Source organism: Oncorhynchus gorbuscha, linkage group LG03 (genome assembly GCF_021184085.1).
Source record: "Oncorhynchus gorbuscha isolate QuinsamMale2020 ecotype Even-year linkage group LG03, OgorEven_v1.0, whole genome shotgun sequence".
In the NCBI taxonomy this organism is placed as follows: domain Eukaryota; kingdom Metazoa; phylum Chordata; class Actinopteri; order Salmoniformes; family Salmonidae; genus Oncorhynchus; species Oncorhynchus gorbuscha.
The window spans coordinates 11,981,872-11,998,165 of record NC_060175.1 but is presented as its reverse complement, the minus strand read 5'-3'; the positions used below and the strand labels follow the sequence as shown (position 1 = coordinate 11,998,165).

The following is a 16,294-nucleotide window of genomic DNA, read 5'->3' as shown; positions in this document are numbered from 1 at the left end:
GACCAAGGAATGGACCCAGCGACTTCAGACGCTCGTTACACTGCCGTCGAGATCCAAGGAGCCATGCTCGGCAGACACGAGCAGGAATTGTCTGCTGCTCGCCATGCCGTGGAGAACCTGGCCGCTCAGGTTTCCGACCTCTCTGGACAGTTCCAGAGTCTACGTCTCGTGCCACCTGTTACTTCCTGGCCTGCCGAGCCTCCAGAACCTAGGGTTAATAACCCACCTTGCTACTCCGGGCAGCCCACTGAGTGCCGCTCCTTTCTCACGCAGTGTGAGATTGTGTTCTCTCTCCAACCCAACACATACTCTAGAGAGAGAGCTCGGGTTGCTTACGTCATTTCACTCCTTACTGGCCGGGCTCGAGAATGGGGCACAGCTATCTGGGAGGCAAGGGCTGATTGCTCTAACAAGTTCCAGAACTTTAAAGAGGAGATGATTCGGGTTTTTGACCGTTCAGTTTTTGGTAGGGAGGCTTCTAGGGCCCTGGCTTCCTTATGCCAAGGTGAACGGTCCATAACGGATTATTCTATTGAGTTTCGCACTCTTGCTGCCTCTAGTGAGTGGAACGAGCCGGCGCTGCTCGCTCGTTTTCTGGAGGGACTCCACGCAGTGGTTAAGGATGAGATTCTCTCCCGGGAGGTTCCTTCAGATGTGGACTCTTTGATTGCTCTCGCCATCCGCATAGAACGACGGGTAGATCTTCGTCACCGGGCTCGTGGAAGAGAGCTCGCATCAACGGTGTTTCCCTGCTCCGCATCGCAACCATCTCCCTCCTCTGGCTTTGAGACTGAGCCCATGCAGCTGGGAGGGATTCGCATCTCGACTAAGGAGAGGGAACGGAGGATCACCAACCGCCTGTGCCTCTATTGCGGAGTTGCTGGACATTTTGTTAATTCATGTCCAGTAAAGCCAGAGCTCATCTGTAAGCGGAGGGCTACAGGTGAGCGCAACTACTCAAGTCTCTCCATCAAAATCCTGTACTACTTTGTCGGTCCATCTACGCTGGACCGGTTCGGGTGCTACATGTAGTGCCTTGATAGACTCTGGGGCTGAGGGTTGTTTCATGGACGAAGCATGGGTTCGAAACATGACATCCTCTTTCAGAGAGTTAGATAAGCCTACGCCCATGTTCGCCTTAGATGGTAGTCATCTTCCCAGTATCAGATTTGAGACACTACCTTTAACCCTCACAGTATCTGCAACTACAGTGAGACTATTTCTTTTTTGATTTTTCGTTCACCGTTTACACCTGCTGTTTTGGGTCATCCCTGGCTAGTATGTCATAATCCTTCTATTAATTGGTCTAGTAATTCTATCCTATCCTGGAACGTTTTGTCATGTGAAGTGTTTAATGTCTGCCATCCTCCCGCTTCTTCTGTCCCTACTTCTCAGGAGGAACCTGGCGATTTGACAGGAGTGCCGGAGGAATATCATGATCTGCGCACGGTCTTCAGTCGGTCCCGAGCCAACTCCCTTCCTCCTCACCGGGTCGATGATTGTAGTATTGATCTCCTTCCGGGACCACTCCTCCTCGAGGTAGACTATACTCTGTCGGCTCCCGAACGTAAGGCTCTCGGGAGATTATTTGTCTGTGTCTCTTGACGCCGGTGGCCCATAGTGCCTTCTTCTCTCCGGCCGCGGGTTCTTTTTTGTTAAGAAGAAGGACGGTACTCTGCGCCCCTGCGTGATTATGAGGGCTGAATGACATAACGGTTAAGAATCGCATCCGCTCCCCTTATGTCAGCCTTCGAGATTCTGCAGGGAGCCAGGTGCTTTACTAAGTTGGGATCCTTCGTAACGCTTACCATCTCGTGCGCATCAGAGGGGGGACGAGTGGAAAACGGCGTTAACACCGTTAGGGCATTTGAGTACCGGGTTCTGCCGTCTGCCCGCCAATGCTTCAGCTGTTTTCAGGCATTAGTTAATGATGTTCTGAGAGACATGCTGAACATTTTTGTTTTTGCTCATCTTGGACGATATCCTGATTTTTTCTCCGTCACTCGAGATCTATGTTCAGCACGTTCGACGTGTTCTACAGGCCTTTTTAGAGAATTGTCTCTACGTAAAGGCTGAGAAGTGCTCTTTTTCATGTCTCCTCCGTTACTTTTCTCGGTTCCGTTATTTCCGCTGAAGGCATTCAGATGGATTCCGCTAAGGTCCAAGCTGTCAGTGATTGGCCCGTTCCAAGGTCACGTGGTCGAGTTGCAGCGCTTTAGGTTTCGCTAATTTCTATTGGCGTTTCATTCGTAATTTCGGTCAAGTTGCTGCCCCTCTCACAGCTCTTACTTCTGTCAGGACGTGTTTTAAGTGGTCCGGTCCGCCCAGGGAGCTTTTGATCTTCTAAAAGAACGTTTTACGTCCGCTCCTATCCGTTACTCCTGACGTCATTTCAGACACCATTGCCGGGTTGACGCTTCAGAGGTAGGCGTGGGAGCCATTCTATCCCAGCTTTCCAGTCTGACGACAAGGTTCATCCTTGCGCTATTTTTTCTCATCGCCTGTCGCCATCTGAACGCAACTATGATGTGGGTAATCATGGAACTGCTCGCCATCCGCTAGCCCTAGGCGAATGGCGACAGTGGTTGAGGGGGGCTTATCGTTCCTTTTGTCGCTGAACACCATAAGAACCTTGAGTACATCCGTTCTGCCAAACGACTTAATGCCCGCCAAGCTCGTTGGGCGTTGTTTTTCGCTCGTTTCGAGTTTGTGATTTCTTACCGTCTCGGGTAGCAAGAACACTGCCTGATGCCTTATCCCGTCTGTTTAGTTCTTCTTCTGTGGCTTCTACTGATCCCGAGGGGATTCTTTTCCTATGGGCGTGTTGTCGGGTTAACAGTCTGGGGAATTGAAAGACAGGTTAAGCAAGCACTCACGCACACTGCGTCGCCGCGCGCCTTGTCCTAGTAACCTCCTTTTCGTTCCTGTTTCCACTGCCTGGTCATGTTTCTTCAGTGGGCTCACTCTGCCAAGTTAGCTGGTCATCCCGGTGTTCGAGGCACTCTTGGGCGCCTATTCGCCAGCGCTTTTGGTGGCCGACTCAGGAGCGTGACACGCGCCGTTCGTGGCTGCTTGTTCGGACTGCGCGCACCTGGCCGGTAACTCCTCCTGCCGGTCGCCTCAGACCGCTCCCCATTCCTTTTCTCGACCATGGTCTCACATTGCCTTTAGACTCCATTGCTCGTCTGCTCTTTGTCTGCGGGAAGACTGTGATTCTGACGGTTGTCGATAGGTTCTCTAAGGCGGCACATTTCATTCCCCTCGCTAAACTTCCTTCCGCTAAGGAGACGGCACAAATCATTATTGAGAATGTATTCAGAATTCATGGCCTCCGTTAGACGCCGCTTCAGACAGAGGCCCGCACTTCACGTCACAGTTTTGGAGGGAGTTCTGTCGCTTGATTGGTGCGTCCGTCGTCTCTCTTCCGGTTTCATCCCCAGTCTAACGGTCAAGAGAGAGGGCCAATCAGACGATTGGTCGCATACTACACTTGTGCCTTTCTTTCAGAAAACCCTGCGTCTTGGGCAGAACAGCTCCCTGGGCAGAATACGCCACAATTCGCTCCTTCGTCTGCTACCGGGTTATCTTCCGCTTCAGAGTAGTCTGGGTTACCAGCCTCCTCTGTTCTCATCCCAGCTTGCCGAGTCCAGTTCCCTCCGCCTGCCGTTTGTCCAACGTTGTGAGCGCACCTGAGGGTGAGGTCTGCACTTTGCCGTTACAGGGCACAGACGGTGAGAGCCGCTAATAAACGCAGGATTAAGAGTCCAAGGTATTGTTGCGGCCAGAGAGTGTGGCTTTCCACTCGCAACCTTCCTCTTACGACAGCTTCCCGTAAGTTGACTCCGCGGTTCATTGGTCCGCCCGTGTCTCCCAGGTCGCCAATCCTGAGCGCGCAGCGACAGCTTCTTCCGCGACATCTTCGTCGTCCATCCTGTCTTCCATGTCTCCTGTGCTGTTTCTCCTTCGCACCCGTTCGTCTTTCCTTCTCCCGCCCTTGTCGAGAGCGCACCTAGTATTTACAAGGTACATAAGATCATGGACATGCGTTTCTCGGGACGGGGTCACCAATACTAGTGGATTGGGAGGGTTACGTCCTGAGGAGAGGAGTTGGGTTCCGCTCGACGTGCTGGACCGTTCACTACATCGATGATTTCTCCGTTGCCGCCAGGGATTCCTCCTCGAGTGCGCCAGGAGGCGCTCGGTGAGTGGGGGGTACTGTCATGTTTGTCATTTATTATCATGTCTTGTCCCTGTGCTCCCCATTCTGTTCGTTTCCTCTGCTGGTCTTATTGGTTCTTTCCTTTCTATCCCTCTCTCCCCCTCCCCTCTCACTCTCTCGCTCTCTCTCTCTCTATCGCCCGTTCCTGCTCCCAGCTGTTCCTATTCCCTAATCATCATTTAGTCTTCCCACACCTGTTCCCGATCCTTTCCCCTGATTAGAGTCCCTATTTATTCCTTTGTGTTCCGTTCCTGTCCCGTCGGTTCCTTGCTCTCTAGTATTCACCATGCTGTGATTGCGTTTCGCCTGTCCTGTCGTGTTTTTGCTGTGATTGTGTATCGCCCTGTCCTTGTCGTGTTTTTTGCCTTCATCAGATGCTGCGTGTGAGCAGGTGTCTCTGTCTACGGCCTGCGCTACCCGGGCGACCTGCAGTCTGTGGCCGCTTCTCCAGTTATTCCCTCTACAGACTAGAGGATTTCTGTTATTCCCTGTTTGGACTTAAATAAACTCTGTTTCTGTTAAGTCGCTTTTGGGTCCTCTTTCACCCGCATGACATGAAGGGTCACTCTTCCAACAGAACAACGACCCAAAGCACAGCAAGAGAAACATGGGAGTGGCTTCAGGACAAGTCTCCCGAATGTCATTACATGTCCTCTCATCCAAAATGACAGAGCTTGAGAGGATCTGCAGAGAAGAATGGGACATGATGACAGATGTGCCAAGCTTCTAGCATCATACCTAAGAAGACTCAAGGCTGTAATCACTGCCAACGGTTCTTCAACAAAGTACTGAGTAAATGTGATATTTCATTTATTGATTTTAAATACATTTTTATAAATTTGCCAGCATTTCTAAAAACCTGTTTATATGTAGATTGGATGAGGGGATTTTTTAAAAATCCATTCTAGAATAAGGCTGTAATGTAACACAATGTGGAAAAAGTAAAAGGGGTCTGAATGCTTTTCGAATGCACCGTTTACTCTCAGAACAGCCTTCAATTGCCGGGGCATGGACTCTACAGAGCCAAAGCTGCCCACAGGACGCTAACCCATGTTGACTCCAATGCTTCCTGCAGTTGTGTCAAGTTCAAATCAAATCAAATGTATTTATATAGCCCTTGGTACATCATTTACATTTACATTACATTTAAGTCATTTAGCAGACGCTCTTATCCAGAGCGACTTACAACTTGGTGTGCATTCACCTTATGACATCCAGTGACAGTCACTTAACAATAGTGCATCTAAACTTAGGGGGTGGGGTGAGAGGGATTACTTAACCTATCCTAGGTATTCCTTAAAGAGGTGGGGTTTCAGGTGTCTCCCGGAAGGTGGTGATTGACTCCGCTGTCCTGGCGTCGTGAGGAGTTTGTTCCACCATTGGGGGCCAGGGCAGCGAACAGTTTTGACTGGGCTGAGCGGGAGCTGTACTCAGTGGTAGGGAGGCGAGCAGGCCAGAGGTGGGATGAACGCAGTGCCCTTGTTTGGGTGTAGGGGCCTGATCAGAGCCTGGAGGTACTGAGGTGCCGTTCCCCTCACAGCTCCGTAGGCACACATGGTCTTGTAGCGGGATGCAGCTTCAACTGGAAGCTGATATCTCAAAGTGCTGTACAGAAACCCAGCCTAAAACCCCAAACAGCAAGCAATGCAGGTGTAGAAGTTGGCTGAATATCCTTTGAGTGGTGGACCATTCTTGACACATACAGGAAACTGTTTGAAAACCTATCAGCGTTGCAGTTCTTGACACAGTTAAACCGGTGTGCCTGGCACCTTCTACCATACAAACAAGCTTACATTTTTTGCTTTTCCCGTTCACCCTCTGAATGGCACACATAATTGTACACAATCCCTGCCTCAATTATCTCAAGGCTTAAAAATCCTCCTTAATTCCTGCAGTCAAATGACCTAGTGAGTGTGTTGGGTGGAATGTGTTTTTCATAATTTCATAATTAAACATTATTTGAAGTGTTTCTATGTCAAAATTTTTTGTTAAATTTCAGTCTTCTGTGATGTATATAAAGCGCAATATTGGGCTGCAAACAGAACATGTAATATATTTCAATCCTATATCTGACATGGTACAGGTGTATTTTGTTTAAGCCCATAACCATGTGAGGTGTATACTTTGTTTCAAAGTAGATTTGTTTTTAAGACTACCAAGAAACACTGTTTAGACCCTGATTTAGCCTATTGCAGTAAAAAAATGTACCTGTCTCCTCCTTCATCTACACTGTTTGAAGTGGATTTAACAGGGGAAATCAATAAGGGATCATAACTTTCACCTGGTCAGTCTATGTCATGGAAGAGCAGATGTTCCTAATGTTTTGTACACTCAGTGTATATTAATATCATGTTAGTCTGCATACCTCTCCCCTGTCAGATCCATTGTTTCTCTGGGACAGTATGTGTAGTGGCGCAGTGGTCTAAGACACTGCATCTCAGTGCAAGAGGTGTCACAGTCCCTGGTTCGATTCCAGGCTGTATCACATCCAGCTGTGATTAGGAGTTCCATAGGTGGAACACAACTGGCCTAGTGTTGTCCGGGGTTTTGCCGCACATTGTTAATAACCATTTATTCTTAATCTTCTTGCCTAGTTAAATAAAGGTTCAATGTAAAACATTTAAATAGTATTTTTATTTGACTTGTGCCGTGTGCCTGAAGCCGATGCCAGCCAGATCACAATCTTGGTTTTAATGTTTCGTCATCATCATCATTCACCAAAGAAGCCTAATTGAATCTTTAAATCACACAAAATGTGTGTTTTCTGTTGTTGTTGGCAAGACTAGTCGTTAATTGAAACATGAAGTTTGAAGTACCCACCATAAATTTGCTTGAATGTATTGTTTGTCTAATAATGACGCTCCAGATTTTTGCTCTCTGTTCGGCACTAACAGATTCTGGTGTATTACGAAGACTCACGGAGGGGTTCTCAGTTTTCTCTGCTCTATATATAGTAGGCATTCATCTTTGACGATATGGTAAACAATGGGAACTTAATGGCTAGTCATTATAATAATTTTTTAATAACTAATTTATTAACATTAATAAATTCAACAGTAATGTACAGGTGGTTACTGACAAAATAAAGGAAACACCAAGTACCTTATAGGGCATGGGCAACCACGAGCGTAAGAATAGCTTCAATGCACCTTGGCATTGATTCTACAAGTGTACACCATTCTTCCACGAGAAATTTGGTGTTTTGTTTATGGTGGGAAATGCTGCCGCATGCCCTCCAGAATCTCTACATAATTTTTCAATTGGGTGACTGAAACACACTGTCACGCCTTGGTCATTGTATTTGTGTTTTTGGTATATGTTTGGTAAGCCAGGTGTGACATGGGTTTATATGTTGTGTCAGATGGGGTTTGTAGTAATTGGGATTGTGTATGATTAGGGGTGTGTCTAGTTAGGCTTGGCTGCCTGGGGCGATTCTCAATCAGAGTCAGGTGCTTGTCGTTGTCTCTGATTGAGAACCGTATTTAGACAGCCTGACTTTCGCGTTGTATTTTGTGGGTGTTTGTTCCTCTCCTTAGTGTTGTAGTCACCAGATAGGCTGTAATAGGTTTCACGTTTCGTTTGTTGTTTTCATATACAGTTATTTCATGTACCGCAATTATTTTCATTAAAGTCATGAGTAACCTACACGCTGCATTTCGGTCTGCTCACCGTTGGGCTAGAGAGACCGGGCAGGCACCGTGTTATGCTATTGAGCGCACGGTGTTTCCAGTGGTGCAGAGCCAGCTGCGGCACATACCAGCCCTTCCTATTGGCCGGGCTAGAGGGGCATCGAGCCAGGATTTGCTTGGGCAGGCTCGGTGCTCAAGAGCTCCAGTGCGCCTGCACGGTCCGGTCTATCCAGAGCCACCTCTACACACCAGTCCTCCGGTAGCAGCTCCCCGCACCAGGCTTCCTGTGCGTGTCCTCGCGCCAGTACCACCAGTTCCAGCACCACGCACCAGGCCTCCAGTGCGCCGCCTGTTCAGCGCAGCCAGCGCTTTTCTCCTCTCCTGCGCTGCCGGAGTCTCCCGCCTGTTTAGCACAGCCAGAGCCTTTCTCCTCTCCTGCGCTCCGGAGTCTCCAGTCTGCCCAGTGCTCCCAGTCTGCCCAGTGCTCCCAGGCTGCCTAGTGCTCCCAGTCTGCCCAGCTCCGCCAGTGCTCCCAGTCAGCCCAGCCCGCCAGTGCTCCCAGTCTGCCCAGCGCCGCCAGTCTGCCCAGCGCCGCCAGTTGGCCCAGCGTCGCCAGTCTGCCAGGATCCGCCAGAAGTGCCAGTCTGCCAAGATCCGCCAGATCGGCCAGACAACCTGAATCATCCAGTTCCACCAGCCAGCCAGGATTTACCGGAGCCTACTACCTGCCTGAGCTTCCTCTCAGTACTGGGCTGCCTCTCAGTACCGGGCTTCCCTCAGTACCGGGCTGCTTCGGTCCCGGCTGCCCTCTGTCCCGGCTGCCCCTCTGTCCCGAGCTGCCCCCTCTGTCCTGAGATGCCCTCTGTCCTGAGCTGCTCCTCTGTCCTGAGCTTCTCTGTCCCCGAGCTGCCCTCTGTTCGAGCTGCCCCTCAGTCCCCGGCTCCTCTGTCCTGAGATGCCCCTCTGTCCCGAGCTGCCCCTCTGTCCCGAGCTGCCCCGCTGTCCCGAGCTGCCCCTCTGTCCTGAGCTGCCCCTCTGTCCTGAGCTGCCCCTCTGTCCCGAGCTGCCCTCTGTCCCGAGCTGCCCCTCTGTCCCGAGCTGCCCCTCGGTCCCGAGCTGCCCTCAGTTATGTGGGGATCAGGGTGAGGACTATTAGGCCATGGTCGGCGGAGAAGGTGGATTATCCCAGGACGCGAAGGGGAGGAACTAGGACATTTATGGAGTGGGGTCCACGCCCCGAGCCAGAACCGCCACCATGGACAGACGCCACCCGGGACCCTCCTATGCTCTTGAGGTGCGTCCGGGAGTCCGCACCTTAGGGGGGTTCTGTCACGCCTTGGTCATTGTATTTTGTGTTTTTGGTATATGTTTGGGTAAGCCAGGGTGTGACATGGGTTTATATGTTGTGTTTCGTATTGGGGTTTGTAGTAATTGGGATTGTGTATGATTAGGGGTGTGTCTAGTTAGGCTTGGCTGCCTGGGGCGATTCTCAATCAGAGTCAGGTGCTTGTCGTTGTCTCTGATTGAGAACCGTATTTAGACAGCCTGACTTTCGCATTGTATTTTGTGGGTGTTTGTTCCTGTCTTAGTGTTGTAGTCACCAGATAGGCTGTAATAGGTTTCACGTTTCGTTTGTTTATTTTCATTAAAGTCATGAGTAACCTACACGCTGCATTTCGGTCTGACTCTCTTCATACAACAGACGAACGTCGTTACACACACACACACACACTTTAAACCCCTATGCTCCTCTGAGACCCTCTTTCAAAGTCACTGATATCTCTTCGTATAGCCATGGTAGCTGAAATAATGGGCAACTGATTCCAGTACATAAATATGTATATATCATCATGTGTTTACGTAATTCTTCATATCTGAGCATTGTTTCAAAAAACAACTATGACTATCAAACTGATATACAGTGAATATATTTAATCTGATTTCAAATGGGATCAAGGATTCTGACTGTAACGGCTCTCTTCTTATCTCTCCTCTGACAAAGAGGTAGAACAAGGATCGGACCAAAATGCAGCGTGATGATGATTCATGATACTTTAATGAAGGAAAACTATACATACAGAAACTACAAAAATAACGAAAATGAAATAATGAAAACCGAAACAGCACTATCTGGTGCAAACACAAAGACAGGAACAATCACCCACGAAAACACTCACAGAATATGGCTGCCTAAATATGGTTCCCAATCAGAGACAACGATAAATCACCTGACTCTGATTGAGAACCGCCTCAGGCAGCCATAGACTAATTAGTCACCCCACAAACCCCAAGACAAAAACACACCACAATAACATGTCACTGAGGGGCAGCTCGGAACTGAGGGGTAGCTCGGGACTGAGGGGAAGCTCGGGACTGAGGCGCAGCTCAGCACTGAGGGGAAGCCCAACACTGAAGGAAAGCCCAGCACTGAGGGAAAGCCCAGTACTGAGGGAAAGCCCAGCACTGAGAGGAAGCTCAGCACTGAGAGGAAGCTCAGGCAGGTAGTTGGCTCCGGCAGATCCTGGATGGCTGGTGGATCTGGAAGAGTCTGGTTGACTGGCAGATCTGGAAGAGTCTGGTTGACTGGCAGATCTGGAAGAGTCTGGTTGACTGGCAGATCTGGAAGAGTCTGGTTGACTGGCAGATCTGGAAGAATCTGGTTGACTGGCAGGTCTGGAAGATCATGGCTGACTGGCGGATCTAGCTGCTCTGGCTGCTCCATGTAGACTGGCAGCTCTGGCTGCTCCATGCAGATTGGCAGCTCTGGCTGCTCCATGCAGACTAGCAGCTCCATGCAGACTGGCAGCTCTGGCTGCTCCATGCAGACTGGCAGCTCTGGCTGCTCCATGCAGACTGAAAGCTCTGGCTGCTCCATGCAGACTGACATCTCTGGCTGCTCTATGCAGGCTGACAGCTCAGGCTGCGCTGAACAGGCAGGAGGCTCCGGCAGCGCTGTAGAGGAGGAAGGTTCTGGCTGCGCTAAACAGACGGGAGACTCCGGCAGCGCTAAACAGGTGGGAGACTCCGACAGCACTGGAGAGGAGAAAGGCTCCGACAGCGCTGAACAGGCGGGAGACTCCAGCAGCGCTGTAGAGGAGGAAGGCTCTGGAAGCGCTGAACAGGCGGGAGACTCCGGCAGCGCTGGAGAGGCGAGGCACACTGTAGGCCTGATGCGTGGTGCTGGCACAGGTGGAACTGGATAGAGAACACGCACAGGAAGCCTGGTGCTGGGAGCGACCACCAGAGGACTGGTGTGTGGAGGTGGCACTGGATAGACCGGACCGTGCAGGCGCACTGGAGCTCTTGAGCACCGAGCCTGCCCACCCTTACCTGGCTCGGGCGGCCCACTCTAGCCCGGCCAATACGAAGAGCTGGTATGTACCGCACCGGGCTATGCACCCGCACTGGAGACACCGTGCGCTCCATAGCATAACACGGTGCCTGGCCGGTCTCTCTAGCCCCCCGGTAAGCACAGGGAGTTTGCGCAGGTATCCTACCTGGCATAGCCATACTCCCTGTAAGCCCCCCCAATACATTTTTGGGGCTGACTCTCAGGCTTCCATCCGCTTCGTCCTGCTGCCTCTTCATACCAGCGCTTCTCCGCTTTCGTCGCCTCCAGTTCTTCTTTGGGGCGTCGATATTCACCAGGCTGTGCCCAGGGTCCTTTTCCGTCCAATATCTCCTCCCAAGTCCAGAAGTCCTTTGATCGCTGCTCCTCGCGATTAACAGGGGGAGTTGGCTCAGGTCTGAACCCTGACTCTGCCACACTCTCCCTGAGCCCCCCAATACATTTTTGGGGGCTGACTTTGGTTTTCCTTGCCAACCGTGTTCCCTCGTTACATCGGCTCCTCTCTCCGGCTGCCTCTGCTCTCCCAAGTGCCTCCACCTGTTCCCATGGGAGGCGATCTCTTCCAGCCAGTATCTACTCCCAAGTGTAACAACCCTTGCCATCAAAAATCGTCTTCCCATGTCCATTCCTCCTTTCGCTGCTTCTGCTCTCTCTGTTGCCTGTTACCACGCCGCCGGTCCGGGTGTGGTGGATGATTCTGTAACGGCTCTCTTCCTTCTCCTCCTCTGAATAAGAGGTAGAACAAGATCGACCAAAATGCAGCGTGATGATGATTCGTGATACTTTAATGAAGGAAAACTATACATACAGAAACTACAAAAATAAACGAAAATGAAATAATGAAAACCGAAACAGCCCTATCTGGTGCAAACACAAAGACAGGAACAATCACCCACGAAAACACTCACAGAATATGGATGCCTAAACATGGTTCCCAATCAGAGACAACGATAAATCACCTGACTCTGATTGAGAACCGCCTCAGGCAGCCAGACTACTGAGTCACCCACAAAACCCCAAGACAAAAACACACCACAATAACCCATGTCACACCCTGGCCTGACCAAATAAAGAAAGAAAACACAAAATACTAAGACCAAGGCGTGACAGACTGGGCCGCCAGAATCAGCAGTATCAGCACAGAGACCAAGGTATTGTAGACTCTCCGGTTCTCCTCTCCGTGCCTGTCTTCCTCTCATCCTAAATGGGTATGGAACACATTTTAAGGGTCATTCGATTGAAGGTGCATGGGCAAAAAAACAAGACAATAATGCACAGACTGCTGACACTTACTGTTTTAATACACATGTATATGTAGTAGATGGCAGAGTTCTATCTCATTTCACAAGCGTCTCAAGAGTATGAGTGCTAATCAAGAATCAGCCCCCCCTGTCCATAATCTGATTTAATTTAATCTGATTTAACAGTCAAAACTGATCCAAGGTTAGCACTCCTGTGCAGTATATACTCTTGAGACACATTTTGAATAGGGGCCTAGACAGGGTTGTGCTACCACATTTGGGGCCCCAGGGCACCGACCTCCGATATCTTTTTGTTTGTTGTTGTGAAATCAGCTAAAGTACTGCATTTCAGCACATTTTGCCATGGTGCAGAGAGAAAACTGTAGTTTTATAATGCTATTCTACACATTTTGCCATGGTGCAGAGAGAAAACTGTAGTTTTATAATGCTATTCTACACATTTTGCCATGGTGCAGAGAGAAAACTGTAGTTTTATAATGCTATTATACACATTTTGCCATGGTGCAGAGAAAACTGCAGTTTTATAATGCTATTCTACACATTTTGTCATGAAGCTATGAAAATGTTGCCGTTTTAAAGCTAATTACCTGCAATTCTACACCTCCCAGGGTTGTGGGCCCCTTGGAGGTCGGGCCTGAGTGCTCATTCAATAGTAGAGGAGATTTGTCTTGATTGTGTCATGCTTGACTACGTTATTATGGGGAGATTACAGCAATTAAGCTGGGCAGTGTAGGTTACAGGAACAATAAGACTATGTGAATTAGACCTGGGTTCAAATACTATTTGAAATCATTGCAAATACTTCAGCTGTGCTTGATTGAGTTTGCAAACCCTGCCCACCTGGCACTCCAAGCAGATTTAAGCAAATGCTGAAAGTATTTTAAGAGTTCAAATAGCATTTGAACCCAGGTGTAATGTGAAAGTGGTTACCGTACACAGCATAGCCAGTCCTCTTGCTCCACAGTGGCTAACACCGCCTCATTCACTCTATGATGGAGCCGTTCTCCCTCTGGTGTCTGAAAGGTGAAGAGTCCCTCTCCAGTGTCACACATCCTGGGAAAATACAGTTTACCATTCATTCTGTGAATGGCCTATGAAAAAATTAATTTGGTACAGACTCCCAATAGTTACTTACACTTTCAAAAACGATCATAAATAAGCATTAGCAAATATTTCTAAGCATTACAATCCACAAGAATTATAAAGCATATCATTTCTTATTCTCTAAAGATATTATTTTGTGTAATCCAACAATGTTTCATAATCTTAAATAACACACTTTCTCTTGAGGACCTCTGACTGGTCAATGGACTGGATCGGTATCAACAGTCTTACTTTCACCTATTAAGTCATTTCCAGATCAGCTGTTTCAGAGCAGTGGTCACTGGTAATGGAGTAGAGCAGAGGGAAGTCCATTGAGGTATGCACTAATCACTTCTCTTCAATGATTAGAAATTAAATGACTGGTATAGTAAATATGTCTATTCCCAGTAGCCCATGTCCAAAGAGTCCCAGGACAGGTATGAACCCTGCAATCAATCTAGCAATCTAGCAGTCTAGCAGTATACTGTACACCTCTTGGTCTATGAGGTCACTTATGTATTTAGATGTATGATGTACGGCTCAACATAGAGTATCCAATGGAAGACAGCAACAAACTGTGTTGACTCGGTTATACAGTATATACATTACATTGGTTAATAAAATTCTTATGAAGTGGTTTATACCCAGATCCTCACCTCCCAGCTTCAAATGAACCAGTTTTGACCCCTGACCATCCAGCAGTGACCGCAGTGGCCAGGATGTGATTTTGAGACCAGGGTTCTGGGTGTCCCACAGCAAGAGAGTGTCACAAGTGATCTGTAGATTGCATTCCCCACTGAAATCCATACACTGTGATGGCTTCATGAACACGTGGAACTGCTCTGGAAAAGACAACAGAATACATTGATAAGCCAGAGACAAGGTGCGATCTGTGATATTTATTTTGGTAGTTTAAACTAAATAAATCGAACAATGTTACTTACATTATGTAATTTATAGTTTCAAAATGTGGTTAAATATTTAGAGCTCCTATGAATGTGAGTGTTTTTGTTTCTTTCTTCGAGCCCTGTCCCTCAGCTTTATATCACGCCAAGTGTAGTTGGCTTGTTGTTTTTCAGATGAAAGATTGGGCCTTTAAAGCATATGTTGCTCATATTTTTCGACGCATTTATTTAAAGCATTTGATCAGTACAGTAGCTTGTGTCAATGCTGGAGTATTATATGAACGTGGTCTATACCTCTGTGATCTCGATGTAGACTCATGTTCAATAGGACTGGGTCCTCCAAGGGCAAGTCAGTCATTTTAGTCTCCAGACATTCCATTTGTAGCACATTGCACCATTCTTTGGCGTCCAACTCTGTTAGGAGTTGTTGAACGAAACGCTTTTAGAACGTGTTATACTGAAATGATTAAATCATTAAATAATTTATATTTGTAGTTAGTTGTGTTGACAAAATACATTAGTTCAATTCAATACAACATTAAGTTCATGTTTCCCCAAACTCACCTGAATCACATGCAAACGCCTTTGGTGAGTCATCAATGAACGTCAGAACCACAGCGTGTTTCTTTTTATCCCGTGGGGTCTGGTAACATTTCTTATTTTTGTGAGGTCTGTCACCTGAAAGAATATAGGACACATGACACAATATTGGCCCTGTTTGTTGCTCCCAAAAGTTCTCTTTAATAATAAAGCTTTCATTATATAATAACAACCCTTCAACCAACACAGTCTTTATCAGATTGTTGAAACTACAGAATTACCCATATAACTTTTAATAGGATCTCTGTGGTTGAAACATAGTTATTTCATCTCTACAAAGCCACAAAGCTATATGTCAATTTAAGCTCACGTCATGCAAACAGTGAGCATATCTTCTTTATACTTCTAAATATATATCTCTTCTCATTTTGTTGTCGAGACCATGTGGTACATTTGAGTGTGCAATGACTCGAATTTTCACAAATCAACAAAATAACCACAAGTCTCAATGTTATTGATAATCATGGGGGGGGGGGAATAATAATCTCAAAAGAAAACCACAGTGGTACACCACTCCAGTATTTCAGTTTGATTGCTTACTTTGTGGTGACATTGGCAGTTAGCCGCCTGTTCATTTGAGAACCTCTCCAATCTCTTGGGTCCTTTACTGGAGTCTCTTCTTAGAACAAGCCAGAACCTCCGATAGATCTGGACAAAAGAGAGAATGATTGAGAAAAGAGTTCATCCACGTTGGGTCCAATGACTTGGTCTGAGGCTGGTTTGAAAACAGGCACTTACCCATAAATGCTTGCTGCGAAAATACACATATCCCTGTTTAACAATGTCATTAAAATACAAATCCATTGCTTGAACCCACCATCAGACACTCATGCTTGGGAGAAACTGGCACACAGAAGTCCCTTTGCTCTCTCTTTATCATGTGTCTCCTCCCGTCTCTGATTTGACAATACAACGCAGTGTAACGCAGGAGAATCGCTATAGCCCAATGCTCATGGGACTATTATGGGACTGGTCTCTTTCTGTGATGTAGATATTATGGGTGAGGTGGTTGGGGGGCAGACGAGGGAGAGGGGAGAGAGAGACAGTGAGTCTGAAGTTTATATTCGGTAGGGAACGATCTCGTCCAAAGACCCAGGATTCTCACAGGACCTCTAATTAGTAGCCTGTCAACCTTGAGACTTAAATATAAACGCAAATAAATATATCCTCGATCAAACCCTGTCTCTGTCTGTTTTCCTATTTAAGTGAATCGTGTTAGAAGCAACTCTCCCAACCGTTGCTACGGT

The 16,294-nt window shown here is 47.8% G+C and overlaps 1 pseudogene; it reads right to left on the bottom strand.

Annotated features, from left to right (window-relative positions):
* Window positions 1–12,290: 12,290 nt before the first annotated feature.
* On the bottom strand, window positions 12,291–16,006 carry LOC124018479 (annotated as a pseudogene).
* Window positions 16,007–16,294: the final 288 nt, after the last annotated feature.